This window comes from Cyanistes caeruleus, chromosome 13 (assembly GCF_971803275.1).
Source record: "Cyanistes caeruleus chromosome 13, bCyaCae1.hap1.1, whole genome shotgun sequence".
Classification (NCBI taxonomy): domain Eukaryota; kingdom Metazoa; phylum Chordata; class Aves; order Passeriformes; family Paridae; genus Cyanistes; species Cyanistes caeruleus.
The window spans coordinates 6,518,281-6,540,209 of record NC_141713.1 but is presented as its reverse complement, the minus strand read 5'-3'; the positions used below and the strand labels follow the sequence as shown (position 1 = coordinate 6,540,209).

The following is a 21,929-nucleotide window of genomic DNA, read 5'->3' as shown; positions in this document are numbered from 1 at the left end:
CTCTTTTTGGCAATGGGCTTACATCAAATGCAGGTTTTACTGCCCAGCTTCTGTGAGCTCCCCAGCATCCACTCCTGGCTGCCTGGCTCCATATGAAGTGTATGTGAGAAAGAAAACACAGTGACACTCTCAAGAGATGTCCATTAATGAATTTATATTGATTTTTATTTTTTTTATCAGAAAGAAGATCTACAGAATGGGCAGAAACAAAAACGATCACTCTCGCCTCCAACAACTGAGCAGAACTGCAACAACCAGGAGGATGAGGGGTATTTAATCCATGTGGCACAGCTGGGAAGGCCTACCTACCCCTTTCCCTTTCCTTCATGCACTAAATAAATTTCAATTGTCAATTCTTGAGTTTTTTCAAACTTTTCAAGTTCGGTTTTTAGGTATTTTAAGTAAACTTCAGTTAGGCATATACTTCAAGTTTAAGCTTTGCTGAAATTTATCTGAATCTCAGCACCTGACCTTTTCATTTATCATTTTAACATTTGATTTTTAGAAACATTGATCCTTATTTGCAAAGCTTTACCCATGCACTCGCAGCTGTACCAAAGAGAAAAAACCAAACCCCAAAGAAAACCTAACCCAATCTCAGCCATAAAGAGCTTGTGGTAGCAAGCAAGAAAGAACAGCCAAAAAACACATGAAGAATCTGATGGTTACAGATGGCATGGAAAGCATTCCAGTAGATAAACAGAAATGCAGAGAAAGCAGGATGGCTTTCCAGCTGTAAGTGTCACAGCATCACTGGGATCAAAGCCAAAGGAGGATTTACTTTTTTTTTTTTTTTAATGCAACATAATTTACTTTTTACAGAACTGACATTCCATAACATTGGTTTGAAGAGACTAAACTTTGATTTCAAGGCTCTGGAGCAACACTTCACCAGGTAGCCAAACTACATATAGTCCACAGAATTTAGGAAAGCACTGTTGATGCTGGTTATCTCTAAGAGAGCAAGAGAAACAGAATTTCTTTTACATATTTCTTTTAACAGGGGCACCAAAAACCCACACTGGGGCAACCTGCCTTATGGGCAACCCCAACCCTTTTGGCACATAGCCCAGAAGTTGTAAAAGAGTTTAAAGAAATCCCAGGATTTCCTGGGAGCACACATTCACCTCCCTTGCTGAGCTGCATCACTTCCTTCAATACGGCTACACTAAAAAAAATAAAACCAAGATTCCAAAACCACATCACTTCTCATTCAACAAAGTACAGTGTCCTCAAGGGCACTCCTCCACACTCTGGTTGTACAAAATGTTAATTTATGAAGTACTTGGAAATATCAAGAGGATTGGGTTTCAGGCCCTACAGAGCTGCTGCTCTAAACTACACAAGATAAATAAAGATGGGGAAGTGGTAAGGGGAGCAGAGAGGAGACCAACTGCCCATATACAGAGGAATTCCTGCTGGAGCCATGATTTCATGCAAGGAGAACTAAAATAGCAATGTCTTTCACAAGTTTATTGTTCTCCCCAACTGTCAGGGGAATTGCTAAACTGGAATATTCCCCTTTTCTTCTGAGTGGTATATGACCTTTATTGTGTTGTATTACCCATCATCAGTCTCCTCATTTTTTTGTTATAACACAATTATTTGAAGAATGGCTCTTCTTGGTTTAGTTTTGGGGTTTTGGTTGGTTTTTTTTTCCTTTTTCACCTGTGGCAAAAACTCTGAAAATGGAAAGACATAATGACTTGATATTTGTTTTATTACTTATATTTTCTTGTGTGGTCTTTTTCCTGGGTATATTCCTGCAAAGTTGAAACCTGCAGTAAGTTACTCTCACCTTGTGGTATCAGGCAAGACATGGGTTTGTTCACACACTCTGTTCCACAAGTTTCATTCAACACTGAATGAACACCAGAACTCACCATTCATAAAATGAATGGGCTTTCTAATGAGTGTACTACTGCCCTGTCCTTAGAACCCATGTGAAAGGAGACTGAAAAAAACCAGGACAAAACCTAGAAACAGCTTTGACAGGAAAAATAAACCCACAGCTCAGCTCTTCAAGAATGTGCATGGAGAAATTTGTATAAATAGAGTAGCTGCAATTGCAGTGACTAAAATAAACCCTAAGACAAGCACCATAATACCAAATGCAGGACAACTTTCTCTGTAGCTCTAATAATGCATGATTCTGTATATCTGGTCAGAGATGGGAGGCTGAAGGCATTAGGAGAAGTAACCCATCCCAAATTTATTTAGCAGACACCCAGGGAAGTGATACCACCAGCAAAAGTCCTGACCCTGGAAAGGAGAGGAGGTGAGGAAACAAGAAACCACATCTAACACACAGCAGCAAACAGGTTACCAGCATATTGCAGCATTGTGTTTAGTATCACAGCTGAACCTAGAACTACAAAACTTCCAAATACTTGTGTACAATCATCTGAATTTATGTAACTCACTGAACATGATGTTTTCTCACTAAATGGATTGCTTAGGAATAAAAATACATCCTTCACACAGCATTTCCACAGGTGATGCTGCTTTCTAGCTGTGTCCTGTCTGCAAACAAAAACATATGCTGCCATTCAACTACAGATGAAACAGGAGTTTCTTTCAGGTACAAGGGATGAGAAGGAGGTTTAAAAGATGTTTTGTGTTGGTCTGGCTCTACCATCACTCTCTTCCAAAAGCACAGAGCAAGCCACCCTCAGGAGAACCAGACAGACAGAGATTCTATTACAGAAAGAGAAGAAACTTCACAAGAGTTTAGAAAAAAGAATTTAAAGAACATATATAATTGCAAAATCTGCCTAAAATCTGTTGGATTTTTTCTTTACAGAGTTGGGAACCACAGTCCTGTGGCCTGTATACACAAGAGCCCTCCAAGCAGCAGTGGGGGAGTTGTAGAGCTGAGCTATTGCAGAGGGGCTGGAGCCTCACTGCAACACAAGCTAACAGAGCGTCACTGATTTAATTGACTGATGATTTAATAAAATGCCCTGGATATAGATTAACTCGCTTTGCTTAATGTAGCTCAGCTTCCTGGCAGCAGGAACTGGCACTGCACTGTTCCTAGGCTGGGAGCTGGACTGCCCAGGGGCACCCACCCCCTGCTCACACCACTTGCTTCACCCAAACCTTTCCCATTACCTTTCCCAAAATAAAGAAGTGTAACACAAAGCTAAGATACAGGCAAGCAGATACACACACACATAAAAAAATAAGCTTAAGGCTTATCCATACTGTAGTAAGTCCCTGACTCAGCTTTGCCAGCCCTGTCTTACTCCAGAGACCAATACCTAGCCAAATAACCCTGAGTCTCAACATTAAGTTTCTTCTTTTGGACCATTTAAATCTCGTAATTGTCAAAAAAATCATCCCCTGGATTACTTAATTCCTGCCCAAATCTTGGGAAGATACGAAGCAGTGGAGGGTTAACAAAAGCAGCACTTTACCCATGAAGGGGAAGGCAGAGATCCCTCTCAAGTGTTTCCCTGCTCCATCCCTTCATCTATTAGTAGGTACAAAAAACAAACCTACAAAACTCAAACCACAGCAGCTATCTCTTTACAGTTCATATGCCCAATTTCAAATTAAAAAAGATACTGTAAAAGTTGGAAAAACAGAGAGTAAAAAAGGATTATTAGCCAGCTCTAATTATACAAACTGATCTCATCTTCTTGTCATAAGCCTCTTTCCTGTTTCCGGAATCTATTTGTGCTACAGAAAGACCAGCCTTTTGTAAATGTCCATGGGTCATCAACACAGGGTGATTAATTTGCCATTTTACAGTACACACATACTGTCAAGCAATTCACTTGTAATCCGATATAACCCTGCCCTCACTTGTAAATTTTTTCCTCTAACATATTACAAAAGGCAAACAGTACTTAAGATACCGATTTGTAAAATCCAAACATTTCAAAAGGAGGCATCATGCTTCTATAATAAAATAAAAATCACAGACCACATCTTCAGTTCAAGTAGCTACATCCTAATAAAGTTAAGACCTAACAGTCGACTTGAATTAAAGAGCAGCATGTACGCAAAAGCACACATATGTTTATACTCAAATTGAGTCCTCCAACAGGTTCTGGAGCAGCTGTTTCACGTATGCATGAGACTTTTATCTCAGGCTCAAAATTTAACTTCCAGAAATCCTTAGCAGACATTCTAGCTGCCTCCTCAAGTGAGCAAAGTCCAGTTTATACCTACCTATACACTTTGTTGTTTCAATACATGTTTTGGCAGTAAACTGTGGGGAAGCTCTCAGTGACAACCAGCTCATGTTTGTACGGATGATTCTTGACTTTGGGGGTTTAACCAGGACCTTCATGGAAATCCCCAGGTATCAAACTGAAGCATCATGCAAGTTACTGGGTATCTTTGAAAACAGAGATGCATTGTATGGGATGAGGTGAAGAATGGAAGGAGGCAAGAACAGGCTTTGGGGAGCGTTTCACCCAGTGCATAAAAGGATAAACACAGCAGAGAGCCGTCAACAGAAAGGAGATGCCTACAGCCTTACATATGCAGTGGGAGAGAGCAAAGCCTCTAACTATTGATTCCCACACTTCTTGACTGCCTCCTAAAACCTTCTCCACTTCACTATTCTCTGACTCTCAAGGCTGTGCTGTTTTAGGAACTATGCTGAGCAATGATGGCTTCAGGAATATAAACAACATCCCCAAGCCCTAGAGCTGAGCAGTAAGGCCCTGCTTCTCACTGTGCTTCCCAAACCACAGCATTGTACCGCATTCCCAAAAACACAGGCTTGCAGCAGAAAACAATCCATGATGCCCAAAACACCACACACACTTTAATGATGACAAATATTAAATATTTCCTGGTATTTACAAACCAGGTGGTTACACAATGAGTATTTTAATAAAGGCATGCACCAGCCTTAACTCTCCACTGCAGAGAGTTCTAGCCACAGGTTGAGTTGGAAAAAAATAGCATCAAGACCAAGATGCAAGACATGTTTCCACTTGCATTTTGGTCTAAGAAGCTTCAGTGCCCAACATTTTAATGTGCTTTTCTTCTCTGAAGAATACATCAGACTCATTTTTCCCTTTAGGCTCCATTTTGCAAATGCTGCCATTGTGGCCCCAGGCACCACAGACTTACTCAGGAAAAGGCTGGCTGACACTCCACTGCAGAAGAGGAAAATTTCATCAGAAACTTCAGGTTTCCTACAGGAGTACCTGTGCTAACCTCACTCCCTGTGGCACAGCATGACCACATCTGACACTGCAGAATTACAGATTGTTTCTTCATAATTGCTCCTCTCCTTTCAACTCACACAACTATGGGAAAATGTTCTTCTCTAAACATATACTTTAGGCAGTGAGAGAACATGCTCATTTTGCTGAAACATCCTTTCTGAGGCACAACAGGCCCAAAAAATGCACATCATTCACTCAGCAACTGCAAGGATGGAGTCACTTGGTGTGGCATTCCCTGCAAGGAAAATGAGAGCTCTGTTCCCAGGACACTTTATTGCACTGGGAATATCCCACAGGAAGTAAAACCCCAAGCAACAGAAAATATTACATCCCTAGCCCAGAAAAGAGAGAACACTCACTCAAGCCCCATTTTTAAATAAATTAAAGCATCAAATAATGAAAATCCAAGTAAGCACAGTTTGAATCCAGTTGCACTAACCCACCTTCTGCACTTGAGCCTTTCTGCAGCACATTTACATGCAAAACCCCACATTTTGCGGACACCTAAAAGTGTTTCTTTCCACTGCCTTTACAAAGTGACCTTTCAGGCTGGTCTCTGAGGAAATGAACGGGTTAAGTGCCCAAAGGTCCCAGCCTCCCCAGTAAATCATTTATTACCCCAGCTTGGGGACAAGGAGCTCTGCAGAAGCGAGAGCCCACGCTGTGCAGCTGTTCCCAGCCAGGCAACTCTCCACAATTATGTTATAACACAGGATTAAGCTCAGGGAGTGGAAATCCGTCCCTTCATTGCTGAAGGCTTTTTTCTTTTTTTTTTCAAGTTATGCAGCTATTTTAAATGTTACAGAGCTCATTAACATGAAGTTCATTAAGCAGTAACCACTTTATGAATGAAATGAAAAGATTGTCATTATAAGCACAATTATGGAAATACTAGACCAGCAGGTAGAAAAAGGAAAGGGTATGAGAATGCTGCTCCTGAACTCCAAATTAGCCTTTCTCTTTTTCCCAGATCCTTCAGAGGAGGCACACCCAGAAATCAGACATGAGGCACAGGCTGGTTCCCAGGCAGGACTTTGGGTGAGCAACTTGCTGTCTGTGCTGCGCCTCCCCAGAGATTTCACTGCTGTGGCTGAGTACAAAAAGTCATCCCCTTTGGTCATGCCCAGAAAGGGTCTGGAATCTTCCTCAGAAGTGAGCACTGCTTGCTGCAACTCACCACACTCCCCAAATTAGCAGAAAGCTAAGAAATACTATGACAAATCAAGCCACAAATTGCTTCTCTGCAGCTGGTGTCGTGCATTCCTCCTTTAAACATTATGAACTCGGAGGACAGCTCTCAGCAAGCCTCTTATTCATTCCTGATAAAGCAGGTTCCATTCATAATCATGCCAAGGACTTAATTTCTTTCTCAAGGTCTGAAAATAGGTATAATTCCACTGCTCAACCCCACTGAAAAAAGGAAAACCCAAATAATTACAATACATACTTGTCTCTCTACAAGTAACAACAGTTTATGATTAATCCACCCAGCTGTTGCCACAGCTCAGTAACACCAAACGATTTGGACTCAGTCTCGTTGAAGTGCTGGTCTTGTAGGCAAGACCATGGAAAATATGAGGCACTGCAGAAGGTAAACAGGTTAGGGACAGCAGGAGGACAAAAGAGGCAGCTTGCCGAGGTTTTCCTCCCTCCCTCTCTCCCTTGACAGAGCTCACACATGGCAAGCGCCCATTTCCAGGCAAGACTCTGGCAGTTTCTTTGCTTCAGGCTAACAGTTTTTACCCATTCAAGTCTTTTTGGAGAGAAAGGGTGTAACTCCATGAGTCAAAACAGCTCCTGTCAGTATTGCAATAACCATATACTCGCTTTTTGGTCAGATCCATCCTGTGATCTGGTTCACCACACCAAGAAGCTGGTGTTAGCTGAACACCAAACCCAGAAGGCTCAAGAACACGACTGCTCGGGGGCAGACAGACCGACAGCCGCCGTGCCGACCAGGAGGCACCTCAGCTCTGATCCCGGCCGGCTCCCGTGGAAATCCTGGGGCTGTAACCATACGCCTGCCCCAGGGACATGAAAGCTGTATCTTAAAATATTAGGGGAAAACAGCTGATGTTTAAAGTGTTAAGTGCTATTTTATGCCATTTAGTCTGCTTGATACAGGAGGTAACACCACATATCCCTTTCCTACTTCCACCACAAAGAAATTGTATTTTATGGCAAAATAACTTTTTGAATTTGTTTATATCATTGTAACTGCTCTGATATCAGCATCCCCTCCTCCTGTCAAGGCTAAGTTTGACAAAAGGCTTGACAATGGGCAAACTCCTCCCAAACTCCTCATTTCAATCCTGGAGTATACCTGAAAGAGCTGCCAAAACATTTAACCTTACTTTAACTGCATGAAGCAGTACAGGTGGCTCCAAGACGTTCTTCAGGTCGTTCCCACACCGAGCAGGGAGAAGTAGGGCAGGTCACAACACTCAGCTCCTGGAAAGGGGAAGAAGAAGAAGGAGTCAGCAGGTGCAAGGGCCAGCATGGCTGATAGCAGTTCCAACACTCAAACTGGCACTGCAACACCTCCACCAAGGGGGAAACCATCCTCTCCCTTGCTAGACATGTAGGAGGCATGTGTTGCTTCCTGCAGGAGTCTCATGTGGTTCCATGAACACACACAGGACAATGGTCACATTATGGATAGGGCTATTTATAGACACACACACGGGCATCTGCCACCACCTAAGAATAACTTCACTGCAGTGTTGTATTTGCTGCTGTCCTCCTATTTGATTTATCCCCAAAGCTGCTGATCTGCTGTCCATCGCTGTATCCCAAACAACTAAGCTGGCCTTAAGTCCTTTGCATCCATCAACACAGCCTCTCTCAAACAGACTTCATCAAACTCTTTATGGACTCCCTTATACCAAGGTGTTTTAACAAGAACAAAGGTAGGTGCTGGCACATGGTGACCAGCAGATGAAGCCCAAATCTACCAAGACGTCTCTGCCAAACCCTGCTGAGTTGCCTGCACTTTTCCACAGGTTACTTCCCTGCTCTGGGGAAAAATCTACTCAGTAGATTCATCCATAGAGATGCTCTCCAAAGCATACTTAGAAAGAGCAGTTAAAGGGAATCAAATGTCAAAAGGTGAAAAAGCCAAGATTGGGCTATAGTTTATTAAATGCTGTGTGGTAGATTTTATTAACTAAACTAAAGTTATCAGGGTATCTCAGACCATCATTTGGTTACCACACCTCGAAAGGTTGTGGCTACACGCACACACCACTGAACACAAGCACAACACACCGACTGCTTCCTCCTGTTCTGTCAGAGACAGACTCTGCCCCTGCACTCTCCCTGTTGGGAAAACATCCATAATCTGGGAATCTCACAGCCTGAGCCAACCTGCCAACCTCAAAGTGCAATTACAAGCACAGAAGTAACAATGGCAAAACTAGTTCCCAGCTGGGAAATCAATTGTACTGTGTGAATTAACTGGGTACAGGACTGGAAGGTGAGGCACCACACAACACATCTCACTCCTTCATCTACACAAGAACTGCATCACCTGAATACCTCAGTGCTGGTTTTACACAATGTTTTTTCTTAAGAGTAACAGCTAAAAGTCTCTTTTACCCATTTTGCTGAGAAAAGAGAGAGTATTTTGCAAAGCACTACAGGATACTGTGTTTTACTACAAATACGTTTATTTTGATATAGGCCAAAGAGGAAAAACAGGGAGAAAGTCATCCTTTTAAAGTATGAGGATTGTGCATTAATTCCTTCATTGCCATGTCACACATTTCTGAATTACAGTCTTATGCCAAACTACTGGAGCTGAAAGTGGAATTACCTGAACTCTTAAATGCCAGTTAAGAGCGAACAAACACTCTTTGGATTCATTAATCAGTGAAAACCACCCTCACAGTCACAAACAAGCAGACTGGAACTTTCCTCTGGCATTTCTGTAGTGTTGTTTTCTGGACCTCAGTTTCGAAGACAGTTACTGTTTGATAAAGCAATGATTAACTATTTGCCATCCTGTGTTGATCTCCAAGGAACAGCTCTTTCCAAGGCAGACAGAACAACAATACACTGGTTTCACTCGTTTATGAGACACTGATTACTTGGCTTTCATTACTCTATTTATGTATTTTGGCAGAGAAAGCAAGGTTTGCTGCTATCCCTTTGAACCAACAAGGACTGTGGGTATGGTTAACGTTGCCAGGGTTGATAGTGAGCATGCTGTGAATCACTGCAGGTTTTTCCTCATCTCCACTAAGGAATGAGGGTGTGGAAAGCTCACTTGGATGCTCAGGACCTGGAAAGTATTAGCAACTGGAGAAAATAAACTGGCCTAGCAATGAAAAACTAACATAGATCATAAAATTCTTCCTCACAGTTTTTTGTCTGGTTTTATTCTGTGGGAGGTGGGAGTTTTTAGATTGCTAAAAGAAGAAGCAAACAACATTAAAAAGTCTTATATATTTTAGTTCTGTAAGTAAAGAGCTTGCAGAATCAGTAATATTGTCCACATTAAAGTATCAATTGCCCAAAGAACTGACTCCTGTTTCCCTTGAAATCATTATGGGACAACTCCTGCATGCCTAAGCACACCCACTTTAGAAGGATTTCCCCATGGGGATTTCTTCTCTTCCTCCTCTTTTACTGGGAAATCATTACCAAGTGTTGATGAACACTGATATAGCTCCTGTTTTCTGAATCTTAAAAAGATGGGTTTAAAAATTATGTTCCATGGGTGAGCTCATACTGCTTTACAAATGAAACCCAGTATTATCACAAGAAAATGATGACATACAGTAGCTTTATAAAAAGCAATTTGGTTTCTACCCAGCTCTGCCAATATTCCAAACAACATGTAACTCTGGATAATTTCTGCCTAAAAGGCCCTATTGTCATGATATCCCACAGTGCTCACTAAAGTAAATGGGAATGTAAAGGAGAGTCCTTTTGACACCTGCCTTTAAACAACCTATTTTGCTTGAGTTTAATAAAAATAGGGGGGAAACCCCATCTCTTTTGTTAGGACACTATTTGATAGCAGACTGTTTATGGTCTTGCTCCTTCCATAGTGAGACAACTAAAGCAGAAATTACCCAGGCCACTGATGAATGTCTCTCTCTTTATGAAGAGAGAAGAAAAGAAAATTTAAGGACAGTGTTACAGGTATTTACAATTTTAAGAAGACATTATGTGGCCCTGTGGATTATATATGCAATTGCTGTAAGAGAGGAGTCATTTTAGCAAAAAAAACCAATAGCTTAGAGGTGACATGCATCTGATACATCCTTAAGAGGCAGAGGAGTACAGCAACAAAAGATGCTCTTGTTACATTTCTAAATTAACTGAAAGGCAGTGAACACAGACAGAAAAGAAATTCTGTGTTGGTAATCTGTTTGAGAGGAATCAGTTGGGAGTCTTAAACATGCCTGATAGAGTCACAACACACGGACCACAGGGTTTCCAGTTACTTTGCTGATTCTTCTCCAACAAACTCCCACCCTTCCCAAACACTCCCCCAGGGCCCTGCACCGAGGAAACCACTCCTCAAGTTTGCTCTTTTTTCCCTGAACCCAAACCTATTTTATTTTTCTGAGAAGTGCTCCATCTTTTGTTGCTCTGCCATCTGAGCATTTTGACATGTCAAATGAGTTCTCACCATCTGGTTGTAATTGCCATTGCAAAGTTTTCAACAAATTCAAAAAGCAGGACCAAGATCAGGGCACTAATGGTCATGGGGATGGATGGCTGATTATTTGGGATTATTTGATACAGCTGAAACCTTTTCATAGACAAGACACCCAGGCAAAATCAGTCCTCAGCACCCAAACAAACCTCTGGGGTTCTTCTGAGGTTTTGGCTGTTGTCAGCTATAAAACCTCCTCACAATTTCATATCAAATGCTGTCAAGGAAAATATTGCTTCTCCTCCTCATCTCCCAGATTGCTGGGTGTACAACTGCTGCTGTGATCTCCTGCTCTCAATACATAGCCTATAGTTCCATATAATGATATTCTCATTACAGGACATCCTTTTCCTGTTTCTACTGCATCTCCCAGGAGAGACAGGCTCACAAGACCTTTCCAGAAGTTTGGCTGATGGTCAGAACTGTATTTCCTAATTCCTTAGGGAAGGGAATCTGGACACACTCCTTGGACAACCAGAGGATCACACCCAGCCAGCATGGGTTTAGGAAAGGCAGGTCCTGCTTGACTAACCTGATCTCCTCCTATGACAAGGTGACCCGTTTAGTAGATGAAGGAAAGGGTACAGATGTTGTCTGCCTAGACTTTAGGAAAGCCTTTGACACCTTGTTTCACAAACCCTCAGACACTTCTAAAACCATATTTTTTTAAAAATTCTTTTAATTCTCCAATAGGTTCTTCTCCCTCCTCTCTCCTCTACCATGGTATTCAGGTGACAGTCTCAATGAGTTGTGCCTCTTGCTAGAACGGGGCAAAACCCAAAACAAACCCCCTTCATAAGACCAGGAAACAGAAGAAGCACGAATAGCGAAGGCAAGAACTACTTCAGCATGGCCATCATCAACAGCTACCAACACAATATGCCTCAAAGGCATAGGAAAATGCCACTTGACCACAGCTCTGTACTTAACTAAATGGGCCTATTTTCTTTGAAGTACCGGGTGCAGGTTGTGACAGGACATGCCAGACATTTCCTGGGAAGATGACATGTCACTTCTAGAGTAGGATATGGACCCTGAGAGAAGACAGGGTTGTTGGAAACAACATTCATGTGAAAATTTCTGTTGGAAGGCTTGTCTGGTCCATCACCCTGCTCAAAGCAAGGCCATGACATCAAGGTTATGAAATTAACACCATGCTTTCATTGTTCTAAATTGTCCCAGTCAATGTGGCCTGTTTTTCAGTTCCTGTATATAAAATTGAGCTAAATAAGGTAACTGAGCTTCCTCACCACAGAAGGAAATCAGACTTACTATAAGTACAAGGCATTCCTGCTCCAGCTGTGAAGCCTACACAATTCACTTGTTTAATATGACTTTCCTCATGTACAAAACTGATTTTCTTCTTCATTTCCACACAGCTTACAAAAATACTCAATAAAATAAAGAAATAAATCTTTACTTGATTTATGACCCGGAAGGGAACATGTACATGCTGAAACCAAACACCAGCATATACCTTGCACTGACACAGCAATACAAGGCTTTCTCCTACATATTAAGGAGGTATCTTGGTATAAAATATAAAGAACAAATCTATATTCTTTTCTCCCACTGCAGCTCCTGCCAAGCCCAAGCTCCCACTGTGATGAGCCCAATGGATGTAGCAAGAATCCCTCTGCCATGATGCTACACAGAGAAATGCTGAGAAGGGACACAAAGGGACAGAAAATGACACAACTTGCTCAAGGCTTTAGAGATGGCTGCCAGCACAGTTTGTAATCTGGATGGTATCATCTCTCCACCCTCGCAGCAGTGACGGCTCCCTCTTTCTTCAAAAGCCGTCTCCATCCCCGCCCGCTGCTGCCCGGCTCTGCCAAGCACCCGCCACGCAACCGTGACATTAAGTCACTTCAGTGCTCGAATCAACATGTCACTGGAGCTGCCCAGCACTTAATTATATGAATTAGGAGATCTGTATAATGGTGCTAAACCAGTAATGAAAGAGAAGGTTTAATGATGCAACAAAAACCTGCAACGCAGCACTCAGATTACGAGTGGGTTACACAACAGCTCAAACAATTCAGCATTTAGGCTGCAGACTTGCATAGTGCACATCACATTTTCCCAGAGCCATCATCTGACTCCAAGCATGTGAGATCCACTCAAACACACCCTTCATGCCTGCCTTGCACCAGAAGCTCAAGGATGAAGGTGAGGCTCAGTTTTTGAGCAGCAGTCATCCACATCCAGGAGAAGACAAGCCCAAAGCAAAGTCAGCTCTTTTCCCAAACTCACACTCAAACTCCAAAAGATTTATCTGAAGCCTGTCCTAGCAACCACTTCTATCTCACAAGTAGTGCCTGCTCCTCCCAGCATTAACACTCTATTGCACAGAGATGACATAACTCCAGTGAAACCTGTTCAGTTGACAGCTGGAGTGACTTTTGCATTGTGCCATGTGAGTTAACTCCCAGCTGCAGCCTCGTTTAAGAAAGTATTATGAGCACAGCTTTAAAAGAGACATCACCCATGAACTGACAGCAAATAAGGTAATTTAGGTATTTGATGAGCACTAAAAATTAACTGTTCATATGGAAGAGAATGCTCCTACCCCAAGATTTCTGAATGGACTTGATTACTAAATAAGCTCAAATACTTCCAGATAGTATTGATTTCTATTCATAGTACTTATATAGCTTAAGGGAGAAATCATTTGGTTTGAAATATTCTTTTAGAATCTATTGACCTTTCATGTCAGTAAACACAATACCAAATTGCAGCTTAGCAGGCCTATTTCGCTTTTTTTCTTTTGTAAAGTGCTCAGATGAAAAGCACTATACCAGCATCAGGGCTGAGAAGTATTATTTAGATTTCAAAAGCAGCTAAGTGCCATGGCAAATCCATATGTTCAATATTAAAGGGCTCATACGAAAATTGACAGGACCAAAACTGCAATGGGGAAGGAAGAGTGATAGCATCAGCTGGGAAGCTGCTTACAATATTTACACGTGCTTTTTCAAACAAAAGCCTCAAGAAGAGATGCTGTGCCTTATCTAGAAACCCTTTAAAATGCCACTAGTATGTCACTGTTCTTAACAGAAAAATGTCATACTCGTATTCCTCTGTCACCTGTAAAATGCACTATTAATTCTATTAATATACACAGCGGTAACTGCTTATCTCCACGTGTTACCATTCCTGCTCACTTTTGCCAAGGCGGAAGGTAGCACAGGGCTGCTGCTACAAGCCATTTGCAGCTGCAACAGATCTGCATTTTCTACACTGAGGCAGATGGCTGGAAACAACCAGCATGCAACCACAGAGCATCTTTTACCCTGTAAACCCTTCAGAAGGTTTGCAGATTTGCTTTCATATAGCTCAACTTCTCTTTCCCCTCCCTCTAAACAAAAAGAATGTTTTCATTTAGCTGCTGGTTTTTTCCTCCTTTAAAATGCAGACACCTGCAACAAATTCCTCTTTAGAGAGGCAGATCATAGCAAGGCAGTGTATTATGAGTAGAAAAGCAAGGGACATTATCAAATAGCAATTAGCACACGGCACAGATTTTTCCCAGTGCCCAAAGAGTCCTGGGCATGCAACTCCAAGTGCATGCCAGGGGAGGAAGCAAGCTTTTGTCACTAGAAAAAAGATTCCTGAAGCAACTCAGCAAATGCTCATATAATCTCTGTCTCAAAGTCTGACATCAAATACAACTTGAGATTAACTGAACCTGCTACTGGCTCTGCTTTCATACAGCAAAGTAAAATCCTGGAGGTGCCACATCCTCGCATATGTTTCACACATGGGCTGGAGGTGGCCACAGTAAGACCTGCTCATTATTTTCTCTACAAAGCACACTCCTCCCCGTTAATCAGGAGTTACAGCCAGTCATCCAACTAGCATTGTGATGACTTCACTGCCAGCTGCTAGGCATCCTCAGAAAAACAAAAACAAATTACATGAGGGCTACCATCACTTACCAAATCCTACTACAGGTACACCAGGCTATTGGGCAACTTTGCTGACGTACCTGCCAGTACATCAGGGACTTATTCCACAACCATCCCCTGAAGCAAAGGATCTTTAGTTATATCAATGACAACAGTTTTCACCCAACAGAACACCCTCCCCCTCCTCACCTACCCCAAGAAGGTACAGCTTTTTGCTCAGTGAAGGAAAAATAAGAAGTTAAAACCAACTGATTGTTGGGACACACCCTTCTCCCAGTGCACCTGCAAATGACCACTTGTGCAACAGCACCTGAGCGTCAACAGGACTGTGGGCACTACCCAGGCACGCACACAGCAATCAAGCAAAGGCACTACCCGCATTTCCACGTGCACACAGGGTTTTCAAGTGCCTATCTACCTATCAAAACCTATGCAAGTGGTGATTCACCTCTTGCAAACCCAGCCTCAAACTGCTGCTATCTCTTCTTTCCCGTATTCCTGCAATTGTGGCTAATCTTCCAGTCGGACATTGCCCGCCTTCTTCAGGACTTGCCATTCAGCAGAGCACTAAACAGGGTTAGCTGGTAACAAAACAAAAATAAAAACTCAATGAAAAGTAATTAAAACCCCCTGAAAGGTTTTTCTGAGGTGGGAGGGTGTCTTCAATTGCACTTAGTCTTTTTGATACAGCATGCACAGCCTCATCAATTTTTTTTTAGCATCAGAAAAGTTTTTGCTCCCTGCTTTGACTGAGCTGATCACAGCCTGCTTGTCGTAACACATTTTGGTTGCCATCTGACCCAGAAAAGAATCTCAGAAAGTATCACCTCTATGCACAAAGTGCATCTTGCAGAGGGCACCAGAGGAGTTTTTCCAGCCACACACAGATGCTCACTAGTTTACCCCTACACAAAAGCTTTAACATCACAGATTTAATAACCTACCTGCTAGTCCAAGAGTACAAATAAATCCTCTACTTGAAAACAGAGAGGAATAATCCTAAAAGTAAAAGCAGTGCTCTGTAAACTATCATTTCATGAAACAGATACCTGTTCCTACCTGTGCCCAGACTGACTGGCCCTCGGTCAGTGTCGAAACCACAGATCCAGTTGTCTGGTCTTGAGGCACAAGTTTGCTCAACACTTCTGTTACTGTTTTCTGAAGAAGAACATTTTAAGACAGGGATCATACCACAGTATTTAATATTATTCTTACCTTGGGTCAAATGCTTTTATTCTCTGTACTTTTCGTTTGCTGATTCTTGAGCTATCTTTTTCAAGATAATAACTTCACTTTTGGGGTCTTTTTTCCCCCTCAAGGTGCTCTGCCCTTAACAACAGCAGACTTAAGTTTACACATTATTCCAAACATGACACCTGTTCTAAACAATGTTTTTCTATCTATATTTACAAAATGCTCCAACATACACTTCATTAATGGCAACAGAGGGCACATGCACTTTTTCCACAGCATTTTTAGGATTAGAAAGAGTTAAGCCATGGGAAGTAGTGACACACTGATGCCAATTTAATTTTTGTGTGTTCTATGCACAAATAATAAGAAATTATATGCTTTAGATAATTGAATAAGTTCTGGCATTTCCACAAACAGAAAATAAAGACAGCAGAATTTAATGTCCACTCAGAAATCTAAACAAAGAAGGGGTTTATATGAAGAAAAGTATTCTGAAAAATTCACCACACGTTCCCTGATCCATTCAATTTTCTTCCTAGCAGTTTCAAATAATCATTCTTACCCCCACCAAAACAAAAATGCAAGGGGTGGAAGCCTACACCACAAGCATTTAGCACTAGAGGTTGCTAGAGATCACAGACAACTCATGACATCCCAAGAAGTAATTGATGCCACAGGTGAAAAAAACCTTCACTGAGAGTCCCAGCCTCAAAGAAAATCTCAAACAGCCTTCTGAAAAGGGAACAGATCTCACAGCTCTTGGATCATCCAGGAAAACCTGACACTGACCAGTGCTGGAAAGACACAGCTCAACTTTAGAAGTGCTCTTCTACAGATCGCTACAGATCACAGCCTTCCCCAGCAAGGGATTTCATCTCTAGTAAGGTTTCCATAACTGCTTTATGCCTGCCCCAAGCGGTTGCCACCAAGAGGTTTTGTTCACTCCTGAGCTGCCACCAACCACACATCTGCTGCTTGCTGGACCAAGGCTCAGCCAGGTTGACACCCATGTTCCTTTTGACACATCAGTTTTGTGCTAGAGCAGGTTCCCCCATGTGGGAGAAGGGGCCTGAGTGCTGGGACATCCCAAGGAAAGCCCCACACCTGCCTTCCTCAGGCATCCCTGTGTGCTTGGAGGGGAGCCAGCTCAGAAACCTGGGGTTTCCCCAGGGGAGAGCTCTGAGTTCTAAATTCCTCAGGGTGAGGCTCTTTCTGACATCTCAATTCTTTGGGGTGACGCAAAGGGAAGAGATCACCTGAGCACTTCAGGTGGAGGAAGGATAGCCAGCAGAAGCCGATTAATTGCTAAGCAACAGAGATCTCCCCATGCAAACCTCCAGAAAAGCTGGGGGGTATGCATGTGATTAAGGAGGGATGGCAAAGGTGGGGTCGGTCACAGCAACAAAGAAAAACCAAGTTTTTCAAGTGTTTCCAGAGGAGATAAACATCTACCTACTGAATTTTATTTATTTGAGGATGAGAGGCTGTTCCTTTCCTTTTCTGAGATGACATTAGGGTCAAAAGCAAGCATTAGGATCATTCAAGTCCTATTGCTTCTGTTAAAGGCTGAAGAATTTCACATTCCTCTCAAGCCCGTGACTTCAGGATTAGGCCCATTTCTGAACACTTACTGGAGAAATCCAAAGTTGGAAACCAAGCCAAATAACCCCAAGGGATTTGCCTTCAGTAGCTTTTCCACAGCTTTAACTACAGCTGTTTTCCTTTACAAATTCCATCTCTCAACTGCCAGAGCACCAGGAGAGGAAGACAGCGAAGTGCTATGGTTGGAAACAAAAGCTCAACATGGAGATGCAGCAAAAGCTCAAATCCAGTTCTGCGGCAAGCAAGACTCTGACCACTAACGCACTGATTTAGTTCCTTCTGTGCAAGAGCACTTGAGGTTGGACTTTCTTTTTTCATCCTCAAGGGTACAGAATGAAATTATGAGCCAACCAGGACTAAAAGGTTTCTCTGCACCGCTGGAACAAGCAAATAATTTCTCTGACCTATTTTAAAATAAAACATGAGTCTCCACTGGAAGTAAAAAACAAATTCTTTATTCAGATCTTGCATACCCCACCTGACCATGGTTTTGAAGCATCTCTGCCAGCCTCAACCATTCCTTAAGCAACTGAGGAAATGAAATACAAAACATTAAATAATGTGGAGGGTCAGATTTAAACTAACAAAGACAAGGAAATTGCAAGTTAAGCTTCTTGCTCTGCCCTTGATTCACCTTGTTTTGTTCAGCTATTGCTCTTTTTCCCAGACCCTTCCTCCCTCACAATGCCAAGAGCAACAGGACACAGAAAACAGCGTGCTCTAAACATAGGTGGCATTCCCTCCTAGCTGTGTCTTGTTTATCCCCCAATATCCCATACAAGCACATCTGGTTTCTCACTTCAGGAGCCCTGCTGGAAATAACTGCTGCAGCACTGCTTGGCTGGAGATGTGCCCCTTCCTTGTTGTGGTGGGGACATTCCCTGGCCAACATCTCCAACGTAAGGGGTTGCAGCAGCAGGACAAACCTCATATTCCACTATCATGCAGCAAAAAACAATAAAATGTGAATGATATTTATATTCCCAAGAAGAAAGATCACAAGCTGCAGAGGGGAAAAGAAGCAATGCTGAAACTCTGGCAAACCAATGTCCTTCTAAAGTAGGACAAAATACAATCTTTAAAATAAAGGCCTCCAAAATGGCCATTTTTCTTCACCACAAGCACGTACAGTTTACAGTCATACTCGTGACTGCAGAACTTCAGTAATGGATCTCAGAAGTTTCATAAACTTGGAGAGAAAAGTACTTCAAAATTTGTGCATTAAGAAAGCATATATGTTACATAAAAGACAAAACATGGGCTAAATATCAAGTGCTGTTATAAATTTGGGAAAGACTACAAGCATCTTTTCCATACTCTATGGGAAGGATCCAAGATGGGACACAACTGCTTCATTGGGAAAAAATGCTCATGGCTCAAAGCCTACAGACTGTCTTCTGATCAGATGCAAATGATGAGTAGCTACAGAGGGTTTTAAAGAAGGGCCACACTACCAAGCCACCACTGTATTTTAAAGGGATTCACGATATTACTCCATTTCTTCTTTACCTTGTCCTTTCAACAGGACAAATCTTTCTCATGGCATAGTGTGAAACTAAACCTTTAGATGAAAGACAAGAGCACCGATTTGGGGACTGAAGATGTGCAAAATAAGGTGGTGATCTCCTTGGGAAGCATAACATAGGGAATAAAGTCCACTTCAAGGATCCATCAGGTCTCTGTTTGGCTTTTCTCAGTTGAATATATTTGCCAAAAGGATTTCTCAACACTTTCCAGCTGTAATTCAAACCCTCTCCCCTACTACTGGGTCTTATTCTTCCAGGAATATCTCACAGTTCAGTCACAGGTCTTCCATCACAAACCATGGAGATGTCCTTTATTAGCAGCGCTATTTCCACAAGCATCCAGGGTGTTAATAAACACCATATGCATAGGGATGAGGAGATGGAGGAAGTTCATAAAAAGGTTTTCCCACTATGAAAATCATCTTCAACTTCCCATGAGTATGGTTCCACAAACACTTGCAGTAAAGCAGGTTGTACTATTCTCTTCTCTCTTGCCCAATAGTTGCTATTACTGGATCTGGCAGGGCACCATGTGACAGAAAAATGCAGCTGCATTTTTGGCTTAGAAGCCTCTACGAGAGCCTGTGAGTCATGAACTAAAAGGCCCACAAAAAAGCTAAAGAGAAGAATGCAGATTCAGTTTTCTTTTTATTGCAAGCATGTGTCTCTACTGCATAGTACTGATGTAGGTAAATGACAAAAACAGAAATAATTTTGAAATCCCTTTAGTCAGGTAAGTTGGGTTCCCACTGCTCCAGGCCACTTGACATAGAAACAGAATGAAAAGATTGCCACTGACCACAGAGTGTCTGAGCCACACAACACAGCAGATGTGCCTCTGAGCTATGCTTTTCTACAAGTCTAGAGTAATGGAGGGGGGTTTGGTGGTCTTGGTTCTTTTTGTAGAATTTCTCCCAAGAAGTTCAGCCTCATTCCCAACACATAAGGCTGAGCTCTTCCACAGTAAAGAATCCCTCATCTGCCTGTTGCACTGCAAATTAAGTCAGGAATGCAACAGTTTGTCTAAAATGTGTCAAATTGCTCTGATTACCAATATAATACTCCACCATGTTCAATACTGGCACCTCTCATGCCCCATCAAGTATTTCAGCCTTTTTCCTTTTTTCAAATGAAAGCAATCCAAAAGCACCCCCTTTCCCAGACTGCTTGGAGTGGGTATCATAAACACAAGGCAGAAGGGAGCATGAGAGCAATCTGGACTGTGGACTGCAGAAGAATGTCTCAGGACTTCTCTTTATCACCAGCTCATGAATTCTGTCAGCAAGAAACTGTTCCCACACTACTTCATGTCTTCTGCCTGCAAGCAGCAGCCCAGCTCTGAGCCAGCTCAACAAAAGCAAGCTGGAGGAAAGCAATGGAAGGGGAAAACAAGGCACCAAGAATAACCCTTTAGTTGGGATAAACAGCACAAGTCCACTGAAGTTAGCATCCTCTGAAGAGTTTTTGTATTGGGTGGATGGAACATGACAGGAATGAACACTAAAGGTGCACAGAGGCAAAACTGAACAGTGCTTCCCATGCACCTACCAAAAATGCTGGTTCTCCTCTGTCCAGATGCTGCATTAATATATAACCACCTTAGAAAAATGATCCTTTATGTCTTATACTCCTCCAAACCTGCAAAAAAGGTTGATAAGCCATCAGCTTGTGTTTCTTCCCATTTAAACTGGGTTCCATCAGCACCCTAGCTCTCACACCCAGCATCACTCCTGTTAAAAAACAGCTTTCATCATTGCTGTTGGCCTCACAAATTTACTACACATCAGCACCCACAATGATTACCCAGCAAAAGAAGCTCATGTCTTGCCTCTCAGGAACACTGTGCTCCTAGGGAAACGTTGTTGTTACAAGATAATGCAAGGCAGAGGCGAGGACTGGACGGAAAGCTCCCTATGGCAGACAAAAAATCCTTAAGTGATTTTTACAGAGAATTTTCCAGCCATTTCTGAACTGGACTGACAGGAGGAAAAAAACCACTAAGAATCATCCTGCACCTTCAGAGGACAAGGAGTGGAACATGAGCAGCAAGAGGAAAAGTTTCTCAAACAAAGGTCACCAAACGCATCACAGCTTAAATGGAAATGATGAGCATCCAGGTTGCTGGTGTTCAGTTGTGTGCTGTAGGACTGAGCAAGGTATTCAACTCATGAAAAGAATTCAAAGAGTTTGCTCCAACACAGCAAATGTATAACTCAACACAGACACAACCACAAGAGCTTAAGGAATGTACCTCAAAAAGGCATAGGTGTCATTAAGTTTGTTTTGTAACTTTTGCTCAGCTGAGGACCCAACTCTGTCTGGTCTCCAGTAAGGGCCACTCACTTTGGCTTTAAATGAAGAGATTCCCCTCTCCAACTCATCACTCTCCTGAAAGTACTGCTAGAGAAAGGTATGAAGGCTGATGTTGCATCTTTGGGTCTGATAGGTCCAATATGAGGTCTCTTTTGGGAGCAGAAACTCCCCATTCCCCCATGGAAAAGCAACTCCCAGCAAATTAATTCCAACTCTACCACCCTCCTGTACTGCATTACAGGGCTTCACTACTCCTGTGCATTCCAGGTCGTGGACAATGTCAGGAACTCCACCAATGTTCAACCAGCTGTGCTTAGGTTGGTTAGATATTACAACACCACAGTACCTAACACTGCCCTCTCAGGCAGTCTGTGCCAGGCAGCCTACAAACACCACTCAAAAACACTACTGTGTCTTGAAAGACATTATAATCTTTGCCAATGTTCTCTACTACTCCTCAGGAAATGACAGGCTCATTTTTCAGAGCAGTAAATTCCAATAAATTCTTAAGCTGGATGGAAAT

The 21,929-nt window shown here is 42.3% G+C and overlaps 1 protein-coding gene across 46 annotated transcripts in view; it reads right to left on the bottom strand.

The window, feature by feature from the left end:
* The window catches only part of AKAP13 (A-kinase anchoring protein 13), a 201,160-nt gene that overhangs the window by 147,131 nt on the left and 32,100 nt on the right, over positions 1 to 21,929 (bottom strand). For 39 of the 46 annotated variants that reach the window (XM_086849721.1, XM_086849739.1, XM_086849722.1 and 36 more), the window contains one exon: positions 7,547 to 7,643. The gene's annotated coding sequence lies outside the window, so the exon portion shown is untranslated. Of the gene's footprint in view, positions 1 to 7,546; positions 7,644 to 15,830; positions 15,930 to 20,641; positions 20,732 to 21,929 lie in introns of all 46 variants that reach the window. The other 7 variants (XM_086849725.1, XM_086849726.1, XM_086849735.1 and 4 more) reach the window with 2 other exon arrangements.